The sequence below is a fragment of the Dermacentor albipictus genome, chromosome 3, assembly GCF_038994185.2.
Source record: "Dermacentor albipictus isolate Rhodes 1998 colony chromosome 3, USDA_Dalb.pri_finalv2, whole genome shotgun sequence".
Lineage (NCBI taxonomy): Eukaryota > Metazoa > Arthropoda > Arachnida > Ixodida > Ixodidae > Dermacentor > Dermacentor albipictus.
In genome coordinates, this window is record NC_091823.1 from 79543331 (window position 1) to 79570274 (window position 26944).

Here is a 26944-nt window from a genome sequence, read left to right on the forward strand (position 1 = left end):
ATTCATTTCTTGGCAAAATAGGAAGATTTTTTCGAATTTCTTTATGAACATAACTTCTATCTCGTTTCATTATGTCTACAGCCAATGGGTCGTTCTTGTGCTGTGTTCTAAGATGGAAATAATGTCGGCATATTTCTGTAGTTCGCATAACTCGAAATGGAGATTATTGAGCCTCAACTATTACAAGAGAGCAAGAAATCGCTCGCAGAGCTCCTATACATATGCGCAGTCTTCTAGCTAAATGTCTTTGAAGTCGCTCTTCTGACGGGTGGGAAAGTCCGTGTTAAGATGGGCGTGGAATACGCAATTTCTAGTCGCATTAATGTATTGTAAACAGTCAGCATGGATGATACTGATCCTCCCCATGATGTACCTGCAAGTCTTCGAAGTACAGTCACTATCGGATTGACCTCGTTTTCGAGTTCTTTTTTTATGTGAGGTGCCCAGGATAGCTGCCTATCAAGTATTATGTCAAGAAATCTATGCTCTGTGACAATAATTAGAGGGTGTCCTCCCAGATTAAGAGATAATTTTTGTAACAGCCTCCGAGTGAAGGGCAACACACCTGTCTTTGCGTGAGATAAAATCATGCCTTTCTCTCTCTCTCTCTCAAGAATTGGTTAATGATATTTATGCCGTCTTGCAATGACATTTGAAGTAATTGACCATTAGACCCATATGTTCAAATACACACATCATCTACATACAGGGAAAACCTTAGCTGTGATGGCAGTCTTCTTGTTAAATCAGCCATGACGCAGGTAACAAGAAAAGGGCTGAGTACTCTTCCCTGGCGTAGTCCCTGCTTGACAACACGTTCAGCACTCTTTCCTTCACCCGTCTGAACAAATATTTTGCGACCTGATAAACTTTCAGAAATCCATCGCAAGGACCCTAATGGTCCAAAAGAAAAAAAAACGAGAAAAGTCGCAGCACCGCAAAAGACAGCAACCAAACAGATACACTTCTTCTTCTTAATTATTCAGCACTGCGTTACTTGCCTCTCTGGTCGGAAGTGACTGCCCGCGAACTAGCCTGATCCTTATCTTTTGTACAAATCCAACACACACACACAGACACACACACACACACAAACACACACACACACACACACACGCACACACACACGCACACTCACACACACACACACACACGCAGACGCACACGCACACGCAGACGCACACGCGCACGCACACACACACACACACCCACACACACACCCACACACACACGTAAATAGGTCATGATATCACCATCGCCACTACGGTCGTCGTCGTTTCGTTTTCATCGTCGCAGACACGCTTGCATTAGACGCACTCAATTGTTTGTAGACGCCCAACCGATGCAGTATAGACAGCTACTTGGACACTTATTTGCTTAACATCGAGCCCCAAAGTGCACGGGAACTGCATCGTTTTCAGTATTATTGTAGAGAAATGCAAATGTACGCGAGCGTCAAGTGCCTGTGCGCGGAACGTTATTGAGCGTGCTTCTCACGGGTATTTGGCATGCACATATAATTGCGCTTGTTTACTTTGTGCTTTCACGCTACGGCTACAACTGCCATTTAGCCTTCACCGCTTCGAAACAACCTTGCTGTGTCGCTTGTGGTTGGGAGTGGCGTTGACGAACTCCTACTCCTATCGTATGCGAATGGTCGAGAGCCCGGTGTGCGACTCTTGTGGGTGCGAGGAAACCATCGAACACCTATTGTGTACCAGCCCTCGCTACGATGTACAACGCCTCTCTCTGCAGGCAAGCTTAAACCCACTGGACTCAAGGCCGTTCTCCGAGTCAAAGATACTAGGACTGGGGCCACACCCGTCTCTGGCACGAAAAGCGATTCGTGCACTAGTACAATACTTGAAGTGCACCGGCTTAAGAGACCATTACTAGTGTCCCTGTACATCCTCCCACACGCACGCCGCACTTACTCTCTCCATTTTTCCTCTTTCTGTTCCCCTTTCCCCGACCCCCAGTGTAGAGTAGCAAACCTGGTGCTCGTCTGGTTGACCTCCCTGCCTTAAATTTCGTGTCCTTGCTATTTCTCTCTCTCTCTCACACAACTTTGATTTCATTGCGAAGGCGTTTCCGATACAGGCCAGTGCATTAATTCATTTTTGCTTTGCTTACTGAGGGCACGAGAAAAAAGGCAGTTCCGCTGTTCTCGCCCTGAGGCATGAATACAGTCACAAAGCATAAATGCATTAGCTTCCAACATCTTTTACTACCTATGTAAATATTTCAGTGGCTTACTTTCACGCCTATATAGTTAGTCGTTATACACTCTGCTGCAGCGTTTTCTTGAATTCGACACTAGGGTGTGTTCAGGTAAGGGCAGACAAAGGGTGGGAGGGGGGATTCCAATTATTTTTAGGTTTTAGCGAAATATATCAGGTGGGAAAGCACCTCTATAGAAAGCGACCAGCACTCGTTTTGCGAAACTAAGCATGGGTTTTAATAAAGATATTTTACTAAAGGTGGAAAAGAGCGTTTTAAGGACTTGCAGAGATTTGAAATTCGAAGACCTATCACTCTAAAATGAACCTATCGTACCCCGCCAAATATATTTTTGGTAAATTAACAACACTAGTACTATTGCCCGGGCCCACTGAAAGTTAAGGTTATGTATATATTCACTATTTGCATCACTATTTTGCATGATACTCAATATAAATATCTTGGTATTATCCTAACTTCGACTCTTTCGTGGTCCACACACATTGCATACATATGCGCCAATGCTTCGAGATCATTATAGGCACATAAGACGCAAGTTGCATGATTCTACTGAAAACCTTCGTAAACTAGCGTATCTAACATTTGTTCAACCTCAGCTTGAATACGCCGCATCCGTCTGGTCTCCCCATCAGAAATACTTGATAGAAAAACTCGAATCTATTCAGAATATAGCGGCGCGTTTTATTTCACGCTGTTATGACTATAACAAAAGCATAACACAAATTAAGCTTCACCTCTCGCTACAGCCCTATTACTTTTCTTTTTTGAGTTTCCTGCGATTATTGTGCTGCTACCCCTTAAATACTGTTTTGTTGTAGCCAAATATTGTCCCGCTCGCTTTGTAATTCTATTGGTTATATTTTACTTTGTGAAACTCTTTGTTCACTGACCTTTCGCGTTCAAAAGCATTCAATTTGTCTTTTGTAATATTTTGCACCACATTATTGCATGTTGGCGCATTTATTACACTGTATATTTTTGTATATGTATTCACATATGCATTATGATTATTATATAATCTTTGAGTGTACTCTTTTCCCCCCTTGATATATTGGCTTTAGGGGCCCGGATATATATATATATATATATATATATATATATATATATATATATATATATATATATATTTGTGTGGGGCAGGACGTGTGCAGTGAGTTCCAGAAAGACATTTTGCAATGTGGTGAATTCGGTATCAATCCTCGATCGGGAACTTGAGAGAGGTGTGACGTAATGCTATTTAATTTCGCAATTACTGCTAAATCGCGTCTGAATTTTGTGGTAATCATTCGCATTTTGTGAAGAGTTTGTCTCGGTTGATCTATGGACCCGCTAGCACGAGCTACATTCCAAAGAAATTTGTTTTTGTATTTTCAACAATAAAGAATCGATACTAAAACGCAGAGTCTTTGAGTACACTGCTGAGCTTTTTTTTTTTAATTTTGAGCCCCTGGGTTAAGCTTTGGCTTTCCAAAATGTATGGTTCAATCATGGCCAATAAACTGACTGGTAGGCTCCTGACTGCAGCTCCAGTCTGCCTACAAAGGCTGTCGCGAATGCTGCGTTTGTTGTTCGAGAAGGGTGCAAAAAAAAAAAAAAAACATGACAGTATCCAAATGAGGTGCCCATTCCAGAGGCGAACCATAATGAGCTGCCTAGCAGCAGATTGGCGGACACCCCTTCCATTCCAAAGCCAGTGGCTTTCTGACGGACTGGCTTTAAAATCCGTCGCCTCCAGCATACCAGGTGCTTCACCTTCAAAAAGACGGCAGTCGTATGGCAAATACATCGTTGTTTGCAGGGAAGATAAAAAATACGAATACCTTCCGTTGAATAGCACAACTTCCTCACAGTATAAATCGAAGCAGGGCAAGACAAACCGCCGAACAGGTGGTGTTCAATACATGGCATCTATGACGCCTTTCCTCCCTCTGCAATTGCTTCAGGCTATGCGTTTGCTGGCTGCAAAAGCATAGCCTTCATAGATTGGTTTCTGCTACTCGGAGGAAGCCGTCGCTGGGGCATCGATCTTCACAGCATTTATATAAACCACTTCCTTGCAGTTCTCTCTTCTTTCACAGTACTAAACGTACCATAAAAAAGTTTTACGAAGGCTCTGCAAATTCTTACAATGCGTTTTTGCCATGTTACCGCTGCGTACGCACCAAGTTTGTGCATGGCTCAGAACAACAACGCGTTGGGAAACATGCTCATTTTAATAAAGTCTCATTACCACAATTTTCCATACACCAAAATATGGCACTTTCGAAGCATGCGAAACACACCGACGGAGAGGGAACTTCAAGAAAGTAAGCGCGAATGTTCCCGTCCGCGGGAGCCAACGCTGACGCTCCCAAGATTTAGGGACGCGTATATTGCATTCGAACGGCACTTTGAACGCATATTATTTTTCAGGGGCCACAATGTATCTATAAATGCCGTAACTGTCCTTTATTTCTACTTTATTCAGAAATATTCGTTGTCTGCCGAGAACCGGCCACATTTCATTTCGCTCCTCTCAACGGTGCCATGCCACTGCACGTTTTGAGACATCGCAAAATGTAGAGAGTAAACTCTGGGGCTTCACTGCCACAGCCCGTGTAAACGAGAATGCTGGCACTACGAAGGACATATTTAAAGGCCATTTCACCACGTAACCCCAGCTATCCTAAATTTCAGTTTCGCAAAAACGTAAATTCACAGTGTTCACGCTTTCACATTTCTCCGTACTTCCATCGCTTCAGCTTTGGCATTTCTGGTTTATGATGGCCGCTGGGGACACACCTTTAAACGTTCTTTACAACGCCCACAAGACAGGCGATTTAGAGCCCGTCCAAAAGAAGTAAAAGAAACACGACAAATTCAAGGAAGTTCCTCGTGTGCTCGCATGGCAGCCATCCTTCGTCACGGAGCAACAGAGGCCGTGGCGGAAAGCTGGAGATATAAATTTGCTAGGGATTAGGGTGGCCACGCCGCGCCCAGCGAGGCGTCAAAGCTCTCCGGGGAGCGGGATTGGAGCGGATTTGTCCGAGCACTGGCGCGTCTCCAAAGCCGCCGCCGAAGGAGGAAGACCCGGCGTGCCGGCGACATCTTTAATAACTACTCACCGTTCGCAGTTTTAATCCTGCTCCGTCATTAGTCGCAACACTTTAGTCTTCGCGCATAGTACGCCGTCGTTTCATGCTGTGTCCCTGCATTCCTTTTTCTTGACGTTGTCCACTAAGCCCTTCATGTAACGGCGCGTCCCTACCGAACATGTTGTGGTTCCTTGCTTGCAGAAGCAATGATAGCCTTTTTGTAGCAACTAATCACATGCTAATAAGCTGTCGTCGTTGAGAGAATGACTTCATTATTGGGGTCTTGACGTATAGTGTTACCGCTTGCAAGGCACATCACGGGAGGTGTAGTGTACTAGATAGTACAACTTCCTTTCCCATTCGCTCTCTCTCTCTCTCTTTGTGTGCGTGTCTGTGCTTCGAGGGGTTCTTTTGTTGGTGTCCTAAAAAATGAGTTTCACTGTTAGATGCGCAAAACTCGCATTAGCAAGGCGTGTTAGACGGTGCTGAAATGGCAGCGGCTGTGGAAGCACATTGTCAGTATTTAGCAGCTGCTCCGGCCGCTAAGCAGACTTCGCATCATTTTTGCTGAGGATTCTTTCTTGAACATAGTTTAACGGCCATCACGAAATTATTTTACGTCTGCTGTACGCATAAACAAAATTTTCGCCAACAATTACAGAAATCCTACTGTGCCGCGTGCGAGTAGATGTTTCTTTCAAAAACGCCTACTCATTCCTAATTGGAATGGCGGACAGTCCCAATCGCAGCAGCTGTGCTGTCGAAGAAACGACCAAACATCTCACGTGTGACTGCCCTATATACGTGGACGAGAGGTGTGCCCTTCGTACAGCTTTGGAGTACTTAGATGGCCGTCCGTCCACAAAGTAGACCTTGTGCCCGTGGCCTCGTGCGTCTGCTGTGTGCAAGGCCACAAAGGCGTTGGTGTGTTTCTTGAAATGCAGCAGCCTGTATGACCGCCTGTGACTGACTCCTTCTCTTTGAATCCCCTTTCCCGCTTCCTCAGTGCAGGGCAGCCTACCGGGCTCAGCCTGGATAACCTCCCTACATTTCCCTTATGACTTATCTCTCTCTCTATCTATCTATCTCTCTATCTCTCTCTCACCGACAATTACGATACTCCCTAACGCGAAATTTCAGCACAACCGTATACGTGTTTTCATTTCGCGATATATGGCCTGGCGCGCACAATCTGTCTCGTTCGGCACGTCGCAAACGGAGCCATGCGTGGCGCCACCGCCTCGCCAATCGCGAGACCGCGAGACGCGGCGTGTGGGTGACGCTGCCTGGGTGTGTCATTACATTGCTTCAATGTTATTCGTGTTAGCGTCGACAGTCATCCTGTGACTGTTTCTGCCGAAAATTTTGGCAAAGAAAACGCAGGTTGGTTATCACCAGTACACCTTTCTCTCTTTAAAAACCTAAATGCTTTGAAGTGTTTTTACTGGCTAAACATTATATCCTAACGCCTTTATAAAAAAAAAAAACATGTTAAGGAAACATCTATCTCATGCCAAAATGGGTAAGCTTTACTGCCCACTATGCACAAAGAATTATCGCATCAGAAACAAAACTATGTAGTATGGTGAAAGCGTTACTGCTTTTTGTGCTTGTGTGCCTGCGTGTATGCAGTTTCTTTGTTTTTTTACCGCTTTCCTCTCTGTCCTCTTTGTAACCCCTATGTCCCATCCCCAGTGTACGGTGGGTAGTAAAACGGAGACTGGTGTCTGGTTAAGCTCACTGCCTTCCCTCTTCATCTCCCCCCCTCTCTCTCCTATCAACAAACACGGAATTATCACGTAGAAAGGAATACCTTCCTCGATCTTAAGCCACCGCCTGTCTTCCTGGTAAAGAAAATTATTTTAATGTAATCATCGTACACTATGGCAATACCGTACGTCTACCTTGGCACAGGAATTACGCCTGGGCGACGAAATTCTTGTTACTTCATGGATGGTAAGGCGACACGAGGACACCCACGGACATTAAGGTTCAACGCTACAAAATGAGGATGGTCAGTGAAGTCTGACTATGGGCGTAATGACGAACAAGCACAATTATTACTTCGTACGTAATCCACGTCTGTGCAGTTGCGCGAAATAACCAGGGCGCCTTCCATGACCTTGCAAACTTTTCTGGAAGTATCCTTTTTCAGGAGAAGCTATCACTCCCATGTTGACAGCAAAACAAGAAACAAGAAAACAAACAAACAAAACACAAAGAAACAAACGAGAAGACAAGCAAATAAAAAACTACTAGTTCATGCATATGTAATACTTGATCAGACGGACATTATAGAAAGATTAGAAGTTGAAACGTGTGGCAAATCCTTACGCCTTAAGCTAATCTTCATGCAGTAGAGCCCGAAGCTTTGTTTCGGGGCCCATCTTTGCAGAGCGCTATACATAGAATGCAACACTTATATAATCCTCATATATCTTTTTTCGGCTACAACCGCCCTGTAATGTCCTGCCTATGTGCCGTAATAAATTAGAATAATTGCTTTCCTAACATAGGTATTACAAAAGAAATGGGCCGAGCAAAAGATTTTTCCGCCGCAACACGGTTTCTTTTGGAAGCATATTTTCTGGCTCTTACAACTCATGCATATTTCTCAGCTTGCCGCGTAATGACTCTTTCGCATGTAATGTGCTTGCGCAGAATAATTCTTTACACAACTGATTCCATACATTAGCACTTTTGTTACGCAAGCGCTCCACCGCCATAAGTTCAAAAAAACATCATCAGTTTCACTGGGACTCGGGCTTTACTTACGCAAAAGCTCGTGAAAGCACGCAGTATTTGTGCCGTCGTCTCTGGCGATTGTTCTGCTATTTATGGTAAATAAGATTCGACAGCCTCATTTTAGCACGCTATTCACGGATGGTGTGCGGTAACGCTGGATTGGCACAAACGGCCGGATCGCAAAGCCGCTTCGCGGGTGATCGCGGCCTAAACCGGCTGCAACGAATCGTAGCTCCGGCCGCTCATCCGCAGCATCTTTGTGCAAGGCTTGCACGGGCGGCACTGAGACACGCCATGATCGTCGGCTGAATATCCGATCCCTCGTGTGAATCCAGCCTACGCGCAATGTGTATATATGTACGCAGATCCAATGCGCCTTTGGAATCTGTGTGAAGCGGGTAAATAAGTGCTATAAATCAGCCCATTTCATTCCGGTGTCTTTGACTTCAAGGAAACCAGCAAGCGCGTATGTGCTCTCGCGCACCCGAATTGCCTTGCATTTATTCTGGATCATTTCAAATGTACCGCACGCGTATTGGCTAATCCGCCGTTGTGGGTATTGTGCCATCGTATAGAGAGTATCATCACCATCACGATCATCATCATCATCAACAGTAGGCAGCGATCATTTCAGAGGGTTGGTTGACGTTGGCACCATGCATAGCAGCGACGTTTTTGCTAATCCCACAGTTATGAGCGCTGTGCCATTGTATAAAAATTAACATCAACATCAACACGCGACGATTATCTCAAACAGCTGGCTGGCGAGTGCGCCATAAGAGTAGACGCGCACATTTGGCCTTATGGCGTCTAAAAGGACTCATCGTTAGAGCCTCGGGCTGCTGTGCTCGGGTGTCGAGCTTCGATCCCAAAAATTAGCACGTAGTTAACTTTTTTTTTGGCTTTCCGGCAGGAGCGCAGCAGCAGCAGCCATGTTAAGGAATGTCCGGGAGGGTTCGATAATGACGTTTCGCTTATAGAAAATGAAGGTAGCAAGCATCAATGATGATTATCTATGTATGCGATATATTTCTAAAAAAATATACACGATGACAATTTGTGCAAAGAGTGGCATCGATGGTATGACGACGATGTTATCGCGACTACTGCATGACGATCATGTGAGGACAACAACGGTGGGACGAAGACGTGGTGTCCAAGCTATAGTAGGATACAACTTAAATAACAACAGTGGTTGGCAACCAAGGCACATGGACCGCGCGGGGTTGTGCTACTCCACTAGCCAATCATAGAAGCAAATGAAGTCGTCGTCATGCGACGTTTTCAAAATATCGTCGTACTTGATACCTCCGGAGCGTCTGCTGTTCTCGAAGGGTCTTTTCATCGGCGGAAGCGATGAGGTGTGCAGTAGACATGGACAAATTGTATGGAGTCTCAGCATTTCCCTCTTCAAAAGTCCAAGGTACAGTTCATTTCACTGCTGACACCGTTTTACTCGTGAAACTTCACTGCCAACTGAACTGAAACTTGACAGTAAATAGTTGCAGCACAGCAAACGTTTGATTTCAGTTCAATAAAGAAGTTAAACTTTCACCGTTCCACTATAACGGACGAGCGAAAACGTATAAAATTACGCGCTTATAATTTTATTTTCGTGGTTACTGCCTTATATTTTTAACAGGAAAATTTTGAATTTCGAACTATTTCCAGCCCCGCGGAGGAACCGTGGCCGGCGGTTATGAGGGCATGGGTGGGGCTTCACCGCAGACTTAAGTTGTATCGACCATAGAGTGGTGTCGAAAGGATGGCGACGTTCCAATGATTACAATGGCACGACGACGACGGCATTGGTATGGTATGGTATGGTATGGTATGGCTCTGGTATGACCAATACGACGGGTCGGCTAGAGGACAACGACAAAGGCATGAAGTGGAGCATAAGGACGACGGCGAGACAACGAAAGCTATGACGAGAATGGGTTGGCAACAGTGCAGTCCCTACAATGGAACGACGACGCGATGCCGACGACGGCAAGCAGACGACGAAATGACGACAGCGGTATACGGAAGATGGCTCGAATACGCTGGCACGACGAAGATATGACAATGCATTGACGGCAAAAAAAAAAGAGTAAGAAACGGCTGAAAAATGACGATGACATGGCAATGAAAGAATGACACCTTAGGTATGAAAACAATGCAACGACGACGATTTCATGAAGACGACAGCACGACGAGCGCACGACGACAACGACCCATTGGTGTCGGAGCTCACGTATGTGCTCACGTGCATCCCCGGATGCAGCGGGCGGCCTTAATTCGCACAATACAGGTGTTTGTTTGCGGTACGTCTGGCACTGGCAAATATGACCGCCCTAATTTAGCCTATACATTCTGCGTTTTTTTTTTCACAATATTCGACGGCTGTTCGAGCGGCGCTATTCCTGGGATCGGCCCACATTTCTCGGAGACGAAGTTAGCGCACCATTTCGCATGATCTTGCCCTGACCTTGGCTCCGACTAGGCAAGGAAATTGTTTGCATTTAAAAAGTAAAAAAAAGGTCATGATAAAATACCCAGCATCGTATCTGCAATACGACTCAATATGTTTTCTTTATTCACTCTAGTTTAGTTACTATCCGCTATGCCCTTGTTCCATCGTAGCATGTTTCTGTCCTTTTCAATGTTAGGAAAAGTGGGCGCAGAAGATTTGGTGAACCTTTTCTCGTGACTGTCCTTTCATCTCTTTCTATTCTACTAGTTGTCATGCCCATCGGAAGGTTGTAATAAAGGCCGACACGTAATATTTTACGCAAGCACTTAGCTAACAAAAGCTTCTTCAGTAGCGGTATGATAATTTAGGCGTGCGATATCGTACCTCAAAAAGCAGCTGCATATTTTTTAAATATAAATTGAGTTTTATTTTCTTCTGTTATGCAGTTAAAATGATAGTTTACTGCTTTCGATGCGAAGAAAACGTGCTTTTTTGGAATTTGAATGACATACTGGAATATGAAATATGGAATACGGCAGCCAAAGTAATCGACGTCTAAAATTCAGGAAGGCTGCAAGTTACTCTCCAACGCACTGCATTTTGCTTTGTTTTTTGTTCGTTTGTGCCTAAATTGCACTTCGCACTGGTCTCTCCCTTTCGTCTAGCTGGATAAAAAGTGGGAAAAATCCTATATAAAGCTAAAACTAAGTTGGGCCAAGCTGCTTCCGGTGCATTCTCAAAATTCACTGACAGAATTTCACTAATATAGCTGATTTTGTAGAATATCGTTTGGGTGTCATGTGGCTCTTTCATAAAGTAGATATTTGCTAGATAAAGCGCGCCAGGTAATTGTGCTATGAAGAGAAAATCAACTGTTTTTAAAAAGTACTTCAAACAATGCCTGCATAGGTGGCTGACATCTCCAGTGCGATGAATGCTGCAAACTCTGACATCTGTTTCAAATTATTCAGAAGCCGTGTAAGGATTATAGGGAAAAATGAAAACGCACCGGTAGAAATTGCTGAATTATCATAGGATATAATTTTTAAGTGCTCTTTATGGTATTTCTTCAGTCTGAAATGTACTCATCAGTTATGAACAGAGCTTGGTCATATGCTGCACCCGCCGCGGTGGCTTTGGGGCCATGGTGCTGCGCTGATAAGCACGAGGTCGCGACATCAAATCCCAGTCGCGGCCGCCGTAATTCGTTGGGGGCGAAATGCAAAAACGGCCACGCCCCGTGTATTGGGGGCCGTGTTCAAGGTCCCCTAATGGTCAAAATTATTCCGGAGTCCCCCACTACGGAGTGCCTCATAACCAAATAGCGGTTTTGGCACGTCAGAATTCCATTTAACTCAGTTCATGTTGCCAATATATGTAAGTAAACGTACAGCTAAGCTGCCGAAATGTATTAGCAGTAGGTATTAGAGTAAAACGTTTTGAGGACGAAATATTGTCAAGAAAGCGGTAGTGAACATTTTCATGTATATAACATAGCAGTAGCTTTGTCACGATAACGGTTTGTAGCTTTGAATGGGAACACATTAGTTCCTGTGGCCACAACTGTACGAATATCCGCCTAGCAAAAGAGCTACCTAGGCAAATTGATGCAATTACAAACGGCTGACACGGTGTTTTGTAATACATCTTTCTTTTTTGTACAAAGAGTCAAGGTGAGCGCATATAAAATAAAAGCGACACATTCGTGGCAACCAAGAGTCAAATACCGCGATAAGTGACCCATGTTTTGTCCCCACAACTTAAGTGCGCTCGACAAACGACTCTTCCATCACTTTCATGTAACACCCACGCACCACGTAGTTCCTTCTCAGCCACAGGCTAACGACTGCCTTTTCAGGTCTTCTAACCGGCTCACCGACCTAACATATTCATTCGACACACCCATCGGAAACTCCTCGACGACCTTGAAACTGGGCATGTAAGCCGATTTATTAGGCGCAGTTTATACCATTGCTCCCCCCCCCCCTTTTTTTTAAGCTTTCTTCAATTAGTTCTAAGTCATGTGTGGTGCTCTTGGAATAATTTCATCCCTCCAATCTCAGCAGCATAAAGCGCTAGGTGTTTCTCACCAAGTTGACGCGAAGGGTCCCTCTCAGCGTCAGCGGGTCCAATCTGACTCCCGCCTCGAAATCAGAGGATACAAGTTTATTTTCTTATTGCCGGCTAGACAGGAGTGCAAGAGCTGGACGACGCCCCATTTGGCGTTGACGTCGGTTTCACCGCAACGGAACGCCTGCAGGCTCTTGATGCCACGTCGTGTGCTCCATGTGCACTAATTGGAATCGAGTCCGACGCCCGCATCACGTCGATGCCGACACCGCCTCTGAAGAACGTCCCACGCTGCTGCTCTCCTTACCAGCCTGGCTTTCATGCTGCCGCATTGTCTGTGTCATCAGTGCCGCTGCGTGCGAACGATTCCCAGGAGTAACGGACTCTTTGGAGAGTGGAAACGGTGAGCCAGTTTCTTGCCGGATCACAGAGTGGCATACGGAAATGCTAATAAGACTCGGGTTGATCACAGAAATCGCATCTGAGCATGGCTTGTTCACAGTTCGTCTTCCTCTCCTTCATATGGACATAATGGATGACAAACACGTGCCTGTATGCACATACCTTGTAAATACCGTATGAACGCGTGTAAGGGCCGCACCCGTGTATGGGCCGCACCCCCAACTTCCCGAAGCAAATATTTAAAAAAAAATATCCGTGTAAGGGCCGCACCCCGAACTTTCCACGACCCACGTGTGATTAGCCTTCAAAATGCGCGCGCACGGAAGCTTCCAGATGCCGCCCACGGATGGCGCCGATGTCGCGGGTCATCATCATCATCATATTTTCTTTCTGCCGCGAGCTTCCGCAATCCATATCGTCATCGGTATCATCAGCCCTGGCCACCATGCTGGCCACCCCGGCTTTGTTTTGCGACTGTCGAAGGCACGCGAGTTGTAGCAGCGTTGTTGGCGTGGGCGCACGCTGTTGTTGCGGCTCTCGTGTGTGCTCTGCTTTATTTTTCACGAATTGCCATCGAGCGTTGCCATTCTAGCACGATGGGCAAACATATCAATAGCTACACGGCAGGCTTTAAATTGAAGGTAGTGGAGTTTGCCCTCGACCATGGCAAGCGTGCGGCGGGTAGAAAATTTGACGTGGACGAGAAGTGCGTCCGAAGGTGGTGCAACCAGAAGGATGCGTTGAAGACCACCAGCTCCAAAAGGCGTGCTTTTCGAGGCAAGCCATGCAAATATCCTGAGCTCGAAGAAGAGCTGTTCCGCTACGCAATGGAAGTGCGGAACAATGGATATGCGCTGACGACGGACATGCTGCGTGTGAAGACGCAAGCTTTGGCGCGTGCGAGAAGCATACCCCGCGAGGAGTTCAAAGGTAGCGTCGGCTGGTTGCGGAGATTTTTAAAGAGGAAGGGCCTATCCTTTCGGCGAAGGACCACGCTGTGCCAGAGGCTGCCCCCCGACTACACCGACAAGGTGCTGAACTTTCAAAGGTACGTGATCGGGATGCGCCATGAGCACAACTACATGTTGTCGGAAATAGCAAACGCCGACCAGACCCCCGTGTGGTTCGACTGTCCTGAGAACTGCACAGTTGAGCTTAAAGGAAAGAAGAGCGTTTCTGTGCGGACAACTGGCGCGGAGCGCCAACGGTGCACAGTTATGCTGTGCGTCACTGCAGACGGGCGGAAGCTGCCCCCGTATGTGATTTTGAAAAGGAAGAGGATTCCGAATGAGGCTTTCCCCAAGGGAATTGTAGTTCGAGCCCAAGAAAAGGGCTGGATGGATGATGAGCTCGTCCTCGATTGGATCAAGAGCGTTTGGCAGAATCGCCCAGGCGCGATGTTGGCCAAACGATCGCTGCTCGTCTTGGATAGCTTCCGCGGTCATTTGACGGATAGAGTCAAAAAACAACTGGGCAGTATCCGCACAGACATGGCCGTTATTCCGGGCGGCCTCACCGGCGTGCTGCAACCACTGGACGTGAGCATTAACCGGCCTTTTAAGGTTGAGTTCCGGAGGCAATACTCGGAATGGATTGCAAACGGCGATCACGATGAGACTCCGACCGGGCGGCTCAAGAGGGCACCGCTCGCGACTGTGCTGGGCTGGATTTTGACCGCGTGGAATTCGGTGTCTACGGACATTGTATCCCGCAGCTTCAAAGTGACCGGGATTTCCAACGATTTGGACGGAACTGAAGACGACGACTTGTGGGGTGATGAGCCAGAAGAATGCAGCACCAGCTCGGAGTCTGAGAACTCCGCGAGTGATGATGACTGATTGTAAATAGTGATGATTGATGAGGATTATTGTAAATAAACGCGCATTCACTTATTGGTCTGTTTTTACTTGAAAAAAAAAATTTTTTTTTCGTATGTCGCGTGTATGGGCCGCACCCCGAAAATAGGCCCTCGAATTTGTAAAAAAAAGTGCGGCCCTTACACGCGTTTATACGGTATGTGCGCTTGGTGGCCACAAATGGCAGTGATCAGACAGTTCTTGCGCGGGCGCTACTTGGTAGCGTTCTTTTTGCGAACATCTTCTTCATCTTATAGAGAAGCTAAAGTGTTCCTCAGCGCACCGAAATGCAACAGGCCTTCAAAGAGCGCACCACTTCCCATTACCCACTCATAAAATGTTATTCCTGAGCCTTTTAGGTAGCCGCACTCTCCCACTACGGCGGCGGCAGTTTTAAAAGCTACCTCGCACCAGGTTTCGCAACACGCCACGCCCGTCAGCGCAAAAGCTACACCGCACCACGCCCGCTTTCGGACGACAACTCCTACGAGTTGCTCAAACGCACCCGAAAAGAGGCAGAAAGACAGGGAAGATAAACACGCTCCGAAAGCCGTCTGCAAAGCCTTCGTCGCTGAGCCGCCCGCGCACACAAACCAGCCCCCCAGTAAGGCATCACCGCGCGACCGAGACCCGGATCGGCATGCGCCCATAGCGCTTACGCGATTCCACGGCGGCTCTCTTCAAACAAGACGCTGCTGGGAACAGGTCTCCGGGCCGCCCTCCACTCCGCGCTGGCGTTCTTTAGGCCGCGATAGTCGTCCTTGCCCATGTTTGCAGAGGGCGTGCTTTGGCCCCGGGGAATGGTGCAGGCAGAGTATCCTCGGCAAAGGAGCGATCTCTGGGTTGCGAGAGCGAGGGGGGGGGGGACGCGAGGGAACACGCGTATCTTCAAAGTGCCCGGGGCTCTTGATCTGCCGCTGCACTGTGAGCGAGACAGGGGAGTCTCACGAGCGATACGCGCACTCCCGCTTGTAACAGCGACTGTTATAGTCTTCGTCACCCCCCCCCCCTCCCTACTCCTATAGAGTCCTTGTTGTCTCTTCTTCTCTTACTGTTTTTGCGCCTGATAGTTATTGTGCGCGAATTTAACACGGCCTGTACACGGTCGTCCTCTCTCGCGCGGTCTCGTTTACACAGACAGGGCACAGTTTGCAGTCTTGCGATTGCGCTCGCATCAGAGCTTCCGCCGGAAAGACGGAATCGTGCGGGTGCTTCGCCACGCAAGCGGTGTCTGCGCCGTACGGGCCGTCGTTTGTGCCGGGGCGGCGTTAACGCGTCGCAGACAAGAGGTGCGCAAGCAAATGCGGGCCCGCCGCGTGCAGTGCGGTTTTGGAGATTCTCGAGTGGCGCAAGCACTGCCCGACGTGTAGACGCAGCTTGGCTGCGCCCAGTTAGTCTAAAGAGTCGGGGTAGTTTGCCGCGCGAGGAAATGCAGTTTGAGCCACGCGATTATCTTCACGCACTCGGAACTCGTACACGCGGAGTGCTAATTCCTGAAGATTTCTCCAGCGCTGCGAACGCTGGAAAAAGTTTTGCGAAAGTGCTTTGCGTCAGGGCTCCCCTAGATGCGTGCACATCGACTCCGAGGGAATTATGTATGCTTTGTGCTCGATGGTATTTCGCAAAACATTCGCGTTTCTGTGCCGAGGTGGTTGGATAATAAAGCGACGGTTTTAGGATATGACATCACAGTAAAGGACTCGTTAGCGTTAGTGCAGTTAAAGTAGTATAAGAAGGGAAGGTCTGTTCTTTTCTTTGTCACTATACAGGCACAACTTTCTCGCCTTCTAGCACGACGAAAGGTGAGCGCGCGTATTGTCCAATGCGGAGCGCAAACGTGTAAACGTGCCTATGGTCGGGTACAACTTTAGAAAAGAGGAGAGGCCCCGCCCAGATGACCGAAGCGCGACACCCGATTGCCTTCGCGACTAAAATATTCCCGCTCAAAAAACCGTGCTTCTAAAACGCGTAATTCTCGGTATAAATAAAGACTTTTGTATGTTGATGACCAATTTGGTAAGGCTCTCGTGATTTAAATGCTACAGCAAATGCCGGATCGCGAGAGAAAAATAACCCCGTGCCTTTTACAACGCTGCGCGTCCTCTGCTTTGTAGCTTCATTGTAAGGGACAAAATACATGGGCACTTTGCCGAGCTAAACTGCGATAGGCGAAAGCCTATCTTTGACTGCCTCTGTTGCTGTTGTCTGCACTGTTAAGCGAACGGAGGCCGCCGTGGCCGCGAGCATGGAATGCAATCACAGCCATATGGCTGCGAGGTTTGTCGCCCATGTGCGCGCACCCCCACTCGTACTGCGCTACTGGCATGGCACCTCCTCTCCTTGCTAACCTCGGTGGTGATCACCGCTTTCCTGCGACCACCACGGACCCTCATTAGCCACTAAAGGTTTACGCCTTAAAATTAGAAAAGGCAGCTCTGCATGACTTTTCCGCTGGTGTACATGCACACGGCACATTTACTACTCGTTTTCCCAGCTTAAAATGAATCAGTTGCTATTTAACAAGTACTTTAAAAAAACTATGAATTTATCGCTATCATTACAAACGTGGGGCGAGAAGACGATCGAGGCAGGAAAGGTACGAAAATGCTTTATTCATCGTTTTAAATAAATGTTCTTGGTTCTAAATAGCATAAAATTTGTATTTTTTGATTTTGTCTTTTCACGAACTTATTTTCAAGAATGTGATATGTTTTTGTTTCGTTCCGTTTCACGTTTTTTTTTTTTTGTACGGTGACACTACACACGAACGCACCCGCTGCTAACATTAGGCACCAGACTTTGTCAAATTTTTCTTATCGTAACTTTGGAGGAAAATGAAACACTATGGAACAAACACGCAGGATGTTTGTTTATAGCAGTGTATCGTCGCTGGATCCTGTTCTCACATGAATCGTATAGTGTAGTGTCAGCGATGCTCGCTGCAATCTTTTGTCACCGGATCACGGCTCAGAATAAACGCACACGGCGCAAACGGTGCGTCGTAGGCTCCCAATAATATTTCCAGCATGATAGACCACCACAAAAAGTTTGAGAATCCACACTGATGAGGGCCAGACGCACACGACTGATGCGACTCGGCCCAGTTCGAAGCGCTGGCGGCCATCTTCTCCATCGGCGGGCAAACCGGCCGCCCCGCTCATGACGTCAGTCTATAGCCGGAAGCCCATTGGATGTCTATATAGCACGCCCATTGGTGGAGGCTCCTATGCATCCGCCTTGGAGGAGTAAACGCCTTTTTTTTATGAGTTGTACCAGACTATAGCAATGTTTGGCATTTTTTCTTATTTTCTTCTTCTTTAATGACCCCTATTCAGGGTGGTGTATACAGTATTGAGAATATTATTCGCACTCTAGGAATTTATCTAGATATAAATTTATCTTTCCGCTAAAAGACATTTGCGCATAAGCGCTGCTTCATCTGCTTTTGTCAGTTATTGCCATAATATAATTTCAGTAAATTCCTCTTAACAGGACTTGAATGTGGGCTGCTTGGAATGTACGTCGGTGACCTATAGCACAGGAAACGTATGAACTAAAGAAACGTGTTGACAAAGAGCAAAAAGATGTAAAAACGTTCTTCCGCCACATAATTTATTTAAAGTGACATGTTAAAATGCGCAGCTATGGCAAAAGTCAAAATGCATCCCCCTGACGGGAAGTGTCAACGCCAAATAATAAGCGACTAAAATGCCACCGAATGCCACTGAAACACCATGTAGACATTAATAATGCTCAGCAAGCGGGTTCGCGCTTGACTTACTGTCAGGTAAATGGAACTTTAATAAAGTTTTCTTCTTTAATGGCTCGCCAGAGCTAGGGGAACTTTGACGCAGTAGGTCAGCCGTATTGAAGACAACATTTTTATGGGTTCGAGTTCTTTCGGTCATCGTGGGACTGTGATCGACGTAATTTTTCAAAAAAAGAAAAGAGAATTGCTAAGTCGCTTGCGCGCGTTCTTGTGCGTCGAGGACAGTTGTTTATTTCATTAATAATAGCGCAGAGCTATCAACCATAGAACTTGCTCGAGTTTGTCATCGTTCGCATTAGCTAGGGGATTTGTCTTCTGCCCCTGACGAAATAGTACCTTTTGACTGTTGATTCACAAGCGCTTATAAAATCAGTGGCATAACAAAGCGGCATAACGGCATCTCTGAAGTTATTTTCCTCGTACACCACGACTTTTTAAATCCGCAAGTTAAACTGCTTGTAACGAGTAAATAACGCAGTCAGTGCATTTCAACTTCCTTAACCACCTACAACAACATGGCAGCTCAGTTAAATGTTATTTCTTTAAAGGGGAAACATGGATGTGTGTGTGGGGGGGAGGCGAGTGATCTGTTGACGTAGGCTCATAGCGTGCAAACGTTGTCGTCGGGTCAGCGTTAACGCAAGAAGCTCGACGCTAACTGCAGCGTCAAAGTGAAAAAAAAAAAGAAAATATAAAATGAAAAGAAAAAGGCAGTAAGGCACGGGTACTTTCAAACGCTTGGCTATTGCATGTTCCTGTCGTATACGTCGGTGCCAGCAACTGTCAGGCAACTCTCAAATTAAGGTCGCTGCACGACATGGCGAAGTTGGCTTTTCGCTGCCATTGTTTGTTTGTTCTTTTTTTCCTTCTTCGCCCTTCCAACCTTTCGCGTTTTTGCCATTGTCCGCTCGGCGTGTCACTCTCACTCTGCGAAAAACGACAGTAATCACAACGGACCAATCGAGTTCTTTCACCAAACGGCAAAAAGCTTGTCCCGCAGTCGAGAGCCCGTAATAAACCGTTCGTACTGTATAGCGTCTGCTAAGACGAATATATATAAGCACGAAAAAGAAAACAAAGAAGCAACAGTCCCAGACGCTCTGCTTCTCCAACACAGGAAAGATTAAAAGTAGCATCACGGAAAGGTTTCTTTTGTTCTTTTTTTTTCGGTGTCCAAAATGTGCGGGTAGAAAGCAATAGACTACTACAGGCACGCAGAAACTCGGCTGTCCCGCACTAAATCGATTTCATTGAGAATCCAATGAAATGGAAAAAAAAGAGGGCTGCGCGGCGTTTTGCTTTTACTTTGTTCGCTGACAAAGGACAGGACAGCATCCTCGGACAAGATAGCTGGAAAGCACCTTGGTTCTCAATATGTGAAAGGACAAGGGAGAAGGAGGGGCTTGATGTGGAGAAGCGGCAACAAATTTGAGGAGGACGTGCGCAAGCAATGGGAATCAAACGATAGACCGGGCGGGAAGAAAGATGTAAAGAAGGAAACAGGGCGTGGAGAAACGAAACGGAAATAAAAAAGGACAGACGTGCCCGGAAGGCGACAGGGTTAAGGAAAGTACAGAAGGGAGGTTGTAGGCAATATCGAGCATTAAAGCTTCTACTGCCACATACGATGGTTTTTTGAGAGGCGAGCAGATTGCGCGACAGAAGCTAGGAAGAGGGAAAGACACCGGGCTCGTGTGAAAAGCACGGGATGACATAAACGTTTAGTGAGAAAGTGCGAAACATTATCACAAAAGAAATTGTTAGTAAACAACAAACACACGCAACGCTGCTTCTGTGAGGAGGAAAGAAGAGGGAAAGAAAAGCTGAAGTACAATTGAAGCTAGTTTCCAGCTAGCGGAGGCCACTGGCGAAAGGTGAAGGCGAGGTGGGCGAACAGAGTGGGAAACACGTAGACGACGAGGTAGGACGAAGGGAATGGTAAGGCTTGGCGCAAACTTCGCGGCTCGCTTGAAATACATTATTATTGGGAGGTTTTGTACTGCCTTTATTCGGGTATGTGGCGACGTTTGTTTTACTGCGCTGGTGCTTTTGGCTTCCGAGTGTAGCTTTGTAAACTGCCGCTGCGAGACGCCCGTGCCGTGTTCCAGTTGCAGTAGCTACAATAAAAGAACAATCAAGACAGCAAAACACACAAAGAAACAGGCACAATGACTGAGAAGGTTTTGTGAGAACTTCTTTTCACCCCTTCCGGTTTCGAGAAAAAGAAAATAGTGAAATATATAAATATTGGAGCTTGGAAGCAACAGAAGAAAGAAAATTGGCAGCGAACAAGACGACGCTCTGGAGGCGTGAAAACTGTTCCACCACTTGTTTTCCTTTCCTTTAATATTTATGTTGCAGTGAGTAATCTGGCTCATGCTGTTGGCGCATCGCAAGTTCAAAATATTGTTATTGCTTTCTTTTCTTCTTTCTATCCCGTGTACCATACACTTAATTGCGAAGATAAGAAAGATCCAGGTCCATCAGCCGTATCGTTCATTCAGCGCTGTTCGTTCGAAGCAGCGAAGCAAGTTGTTCGAAGCAAGGCCTTCGGCACCATTACGTGACGTGATTAGTTTTCGTATGAAGAAACAAGGAAAGGATGAAACCAGAAGCGGACTTCATAGTGCTTCCTTCATTGCCGGTACCACTGGTCCATCGGCTTTATTATAGTCAGCCTTCTTCTTATTTTTTTTCTTGTATTGCACGAACACAGGTGTATTTTTTGCTGCTTACTTCTCGGCAGTGTCAAGGAGAATCACTCATCTGATGCTAGCTCATTCGCATCGCGCACTACTCAAATGTCCTTATGGGCTACGATGCTGCGCGGTGCGATACGATTATACGCGGTGTAGCAGGCTAGCGCAGACCAATAAGCGTGAGCGAATTAACGTCGAACGAAAAAGGATCGACGCCTAACCGTTTAGGTGCACTACACGAAAGGTTGAAAATTTTAAAGCTTTAGTGGCAGATAGCGTGCCGTTCGTCCTCGACAAGGGTAATTGCACAGATTAGGAAAAGCCTTTACTATTCTTTGTCCCCTAATTAGGATTAGAAACACGGCTGCCGACTTCTAGCTATTTGCCACAATATCTCGGCATATAACATTTTAAGGAACTAATAAGCCTTTTTTGCGAATTTATTCGCCTGTACTTAAATCAGGGGTGTTTGTAGGTGCATGTAGAGATGAATGGGAAACTTAATGTGCGCCTTCAGTCTTCGGCGAAATAGGGCTTTTAATAAAATATTTACGGTGTATGAAGTCAGAATAAATAAGATGTCCAAAGAGACGCAAAAACGAGCAAAGGAGGTTGCCTAGGTTATTTCCTATACTTATTCGGTTGAAACAGTGAAAATAGTCTAAAGCATTGCTGGTTTAATAAAGTTGTCGAATGCCTTTGATCGCGAAATTAAACACTACACGTAACGTTACAGATTACTTATCGAAGATGTTTGCACGTTGCACTAAATGTAAAGCTTTGTTTGCACCTTTCCGTGGTGCAGTAGTTAGCCTGTATACACGATTTTCAAAAGAGCTGGTGCCACTATTAACATATAAGAACACGAAAACAGTAAACTGTAGCGATTCCTTTTGCTGGATTTTATTTCCCTGTAATCATTCGGCACTAAGATCTGGCCAGCCCTGATGATTTATACGGGCCGCCATTCTGCATCTATTTACGAAGACCGAAAAGGAAACTAATTAGATTAGTTTCATTATTCCGGTGCTGGGGTGCGACGCAAGTAGGCCTAAGTTTGGCAGAATTCTGGATCTCCGCGAGAATTAGGGATGTCCTCAAACGAGTCAGCTCATTATTTCAAGGGATAAACTTCAACCCTCGGCATGCCGTAACTTCATTGGCTTATCTAGACTCACTCCGATAAAAAAGAGGAATCGCGTGGTCAAACCATCGGCACCTCCTTTCAAGTGAGTTATAGAAAAGTACATTTCCTGATGTTTTTTTATTACGCACTTTCTGTTAGTTCATAAGCATTTCTAAATGTGTGTAGGTTTTTTTCCCTTTTTTTCCCTTTTGCCTTTCACCTATCGCATCCCTTTGTCCCTCCCACAGTACAGGGTAGCCAACTGGAGATAATCTGTGGTTAGCCTCCCTGTTTTTCTTTTTCCTTTCTCTCTCTCTCTCAAGAGAGGCACTGTGTTTGCCTTAGAATACCCCGCAACTATATTACACGTTGCATTGTAGAGCGAGGGAGGGCCGGATAGGCAGATTGTGTCCGGAAGAGCGGGCCCGCTCCTGACGCGCTCCAGGAATGTGTGGGAAGCGGCTTGCGCACAGTGCGTAGAGACATAGCGGGACAGTCACGGCATTGCGATATTGCGATACTGTGCTGATAAAGACAAGCGGTGCCGGCGGCTAACATATTGTCCCGTCTTCCCTGTTTGAAGTGAGGGAGCGGGATACGCAGGGGGCGCTCGTGCTGCCATACGTGGCTTTATCTGGACACTTTCTTGTTAGGTACTTTCGCGTTATCCGCGCTATCATTCTTTTTTCTTTTTTTCACTGACTGCCTTTCGAGCAAGCACCGGCGAGCGAGAAACTCGAAGCATCCAGCACAACATCCCTGGTTTATTTAAAGAATGTCAAACATCTCAAATAGTGCGCGGTACTTCCGTTTTTATAATTTTCGAGTAGTATGGGCCTAGAAGGCAGACATATTGAGCCACCACTGTCGCGATAATAGTCACGTCGAATTATGCCGCCGATCTCTTAACAGCCTTTCGGCAAGACTGACAGATATACGGGCTCACTTCCTGATAAAACCTAAGCGACCGAGTTACGGATAGTGCATGAGACGTCGATATGCTTATTCCGTCTTCCACGATCACTTAAAGCCGTACCAAAAAGAATAGCTCAAACTAGCCTCCAGGTATACTCACACGCACTCTATCCGACTCCTCCACTTTTCGTCTGGTAAGCGCGACCCGTTCTCGAGGAAGCCGCGCAAAGAACGCCGCATCCGCGCACCCGCCCCAGCTCCTTTTCGGCGTGATCCACGATCCAATCTCAGAGGCAGCCGTAGGCGGGGGATGAGGCGGCACTCTCCCATTAGGGTCATGGCTGCTTTCGCATTCGCGCGAACGGAACGAGCTCATCTAATTCACTCCCTCGCCTTATTTCCTCCTCCGTCCCATCCGACGGCGTCCCGCTAAAACCTTCCGCGCTGACTGACTGCACCGGCCTGTACACTGCTGCATATACACCGGCACGGAATCAGAACCCCCGCGTAGGCGCTCGTCCATCCGCCGTGCGAAACAGGAAGCGCGCGCGAGGCAGTGGCGCGATCCAGGGGAAGTGTATGGCGCCTCTCCGGCGCTTGCATATACGGGCGCTATAAGCGGGCCGGCGACGGTGTGATGTAGGCATGGGGCGGAGAGGAGAGGGAGGCGAGTTCGAAGGAGTGAGGCCTGCCGTTTTCAATGAGCGGGCTTATCAGGAGGTGTGCATGCGAAAATGGATGGCGCTCGGCGCGCGCCTTCTTCGGCCCGGGCCGTCAAGAGTGCGCGCGCGTCACGGACGATATGCGATGCTGGCCGACTCCCCCCCCCCAACCCCTCCCCCCGCAGAGCAGAAGAGTGCGGCCCACATTATGAGTTGGGCTAGCGAGCACGAGGGAGCGGCGATCTATTTCGCCGCTCCATTCGGTGTCCAGCATCTGCGTGTGTGTAGGTGTGTTTGTGTGTGTGTGTTTGTATGCGTGCATGGGCCGAAGGATGACGATAAGAACATGGCCGGTTTCTCTCGCGCCCGAGATGTATACAGTATATGGCTGCTCACACCGTTCTTCGCCGGTGTCGTCTCCGTCGTCGCAGTCGGGGCTCGTAATCCGTCTTGAGTCCGATATTCGGAGGCTCCTGGTATGCATAAGCGCCGCTTAGGTTTTATCTCGACGCTCTTCACAAGTGTCGTCGGCTGCACGCTTGCGCGGAGGAGGAGGTCGCGTCCTAATGAATCGCGAGGCAAGATTACCTCGCGCATCGGGTCACCTGGCCTGCGCTTTGTGTAGCTCTGTCTACTGTTTTTTACAAGAATCCTAGTACAAAAAAAACTTCTTGAGGAGATATGTTTCAGCATGTGCTCCTGAGCTTAAACATCTGAGGCAGGCGCTAAGGTAGAATTTGGTAGCGGTCTCCGGAACTTTTATTTCCCACGTTCAACAGCAAAAATATGACGGATGGTATGTATATTACAAATAATGGTCCTAATTCGCACAAAAATAAAAGCTCTCATGCTGGAAATGTTAGTAAGAGAAAACTACAGCTAATCCTGATGCTGCACATATTATATTAGTCAAGGTGGCCAGCCAATGGCAAACAGTTCTTACGAACGAAAAGCCGTGTGAATTGCGCTTAGAACTTTATTCGAAGAATATTGGTTACAAAAAATTGCACGGGCACCATTCAATCACCGGATGAATTGTCTACCAGCATGACTCTGGTTCTCTAGAAACACTCGTCAATATTTTATTAGTTGTAAGCTTAATTGGTGGACGTGACTATAGAGACAAGAAACGGTGCACTCACTTTTTTTTGACAAATTGTGAAACAAACATATTAATTTTAAAAAATGTTTGAGCTGCCGTGTTTTTCTCTGGTTCTTTAAAAAGAAAGAAGACAAAAACTTCCTCGTTTCTAAAGGGTTTCCTTTGCGGCATCGAGCTACACCCCTCAATGTTAAGAAAACATCCAGACAAAATTGTAATCCTGCTGATAAACGTATTGAGCAGCGCTATAACGCAGCCCACGGGTTACTTCAGGCATGCTACACGTTCATATCTGCGCATGCCATAATTATGTGCGTACTGAAGTGGTTCGCTAATGCAGTTTTCTAACGAGAGCTTACCGAGTCCTTCAAAATTCGCCGCTGTGCCCTCCAGCCTTACCACTCTTCGGCTTGAGCTCGTAACGACCAGTTTACCTCTGTCGACCCACCTGAATACATTTCTTTGCGGAAATGCTTGTACGTCGCCCACCACTCAGCGAAATCTTTCTTCAAACAGATCTGACTCTGGTGAGCAGCAAACGGCACGCGGCCTTCTCCCAGATCAGGCTTATTTCCAGGTTGTCCTCCAATACGAACAGTAATTGCGTCCGTAAGAAAGTTCCTTCAACCAATTTCCTGTCGGCGCAGAAAATATCTTCGTCAACAGTCTAAGCGGCAAGATTCTCTCGACTTTTTGAAACAGCTCAGGTTGCCATCGTGGAAGATCCAGACAGCAAACTAGGCTGCTCATCATCCTAGGAAAAAAACCCAACCCGCCCCCCTCCTCGTCCCGCCCCCTTTTCCTTCCCTTTACGCCACTATAGGGAGATGGAGCAATGTCTTACATTACAAAAAAAAAATATCTTTTCCGTGGGAGAAAAAGGCAGTATACGAACGCTCAGCCGAGAAGGGCTCAGCTCTGCAGCGGAAGAAGTGATAGCTAGGTTGCGTCGCAGAGCTTCCCTGTCGCTCCAGTAGGCAAGACCGTCGAGCGAGCACTTCAGAAATAGTCCTTACTGGTCCGTCCATTTTTTTTTGTTCTTTGTTTTCTATATCTCGACAACGAAACGAGTGAGGCGTACCAGTGTGGCTGCGCAGGGGTTTTGCTCCGAGGCACGCTCAAAAGCACGTTGTCTGCCCCTACACACTCCGGGATCTTTAATTGAAGAGAAGAGAAAAGCCATGAAGTGCTGCTAGGACGGAAGGAAGAGCCCGAGCGGGGCCCTCCAACTTCTTCGACGAGACGCAAGAAGGGGAGCACTCTTCCGCTGCGATTCCATCCGATAAAGTGTCGCTTCAAAGGTAGTTTCGAGACGGCGGATCTTCTGCTTCGCAAGCGCGCCTGCAGTAATCCGCTTTTCTCCGCGGGCTGGCCCCAACGAGAGAACTCCAATAAATATCGCAGGAAAGAAGCAAAGTACCTATACTACACTTTCCTAGCGTCGCGTAGCTAGGAAATCTGTATTATTTTCCTTTATTTTTTTTTTAGCATTTTGGTATTGATCTGCGTGGACTTCGTTTTCGTGTCGTCGGCTCCCCCTCAGCGAAGGGCCGGTAACTTTGGAGGAGGACTGCACCAGACGTATATGGAGTTTGACTCATGCGCATTTTTTCTTTGTCATCTCAGGTCTTTATATTGGCGTTAGTTCTTGAAATTTATGTCATTGAATGATGTAAGAAAGAGAATGAAGCCGATCACTTTTTTCGATATTGGTAAAAAAAAAAAAGGAAAATTGCCGCACGTGTTTAAAGGCTTCTAAAAGCAGGGCAGATGTCATAAATAGTTAGCATCAAATATGTGACACCTTCTTTTAAAGGGAATATTTGTA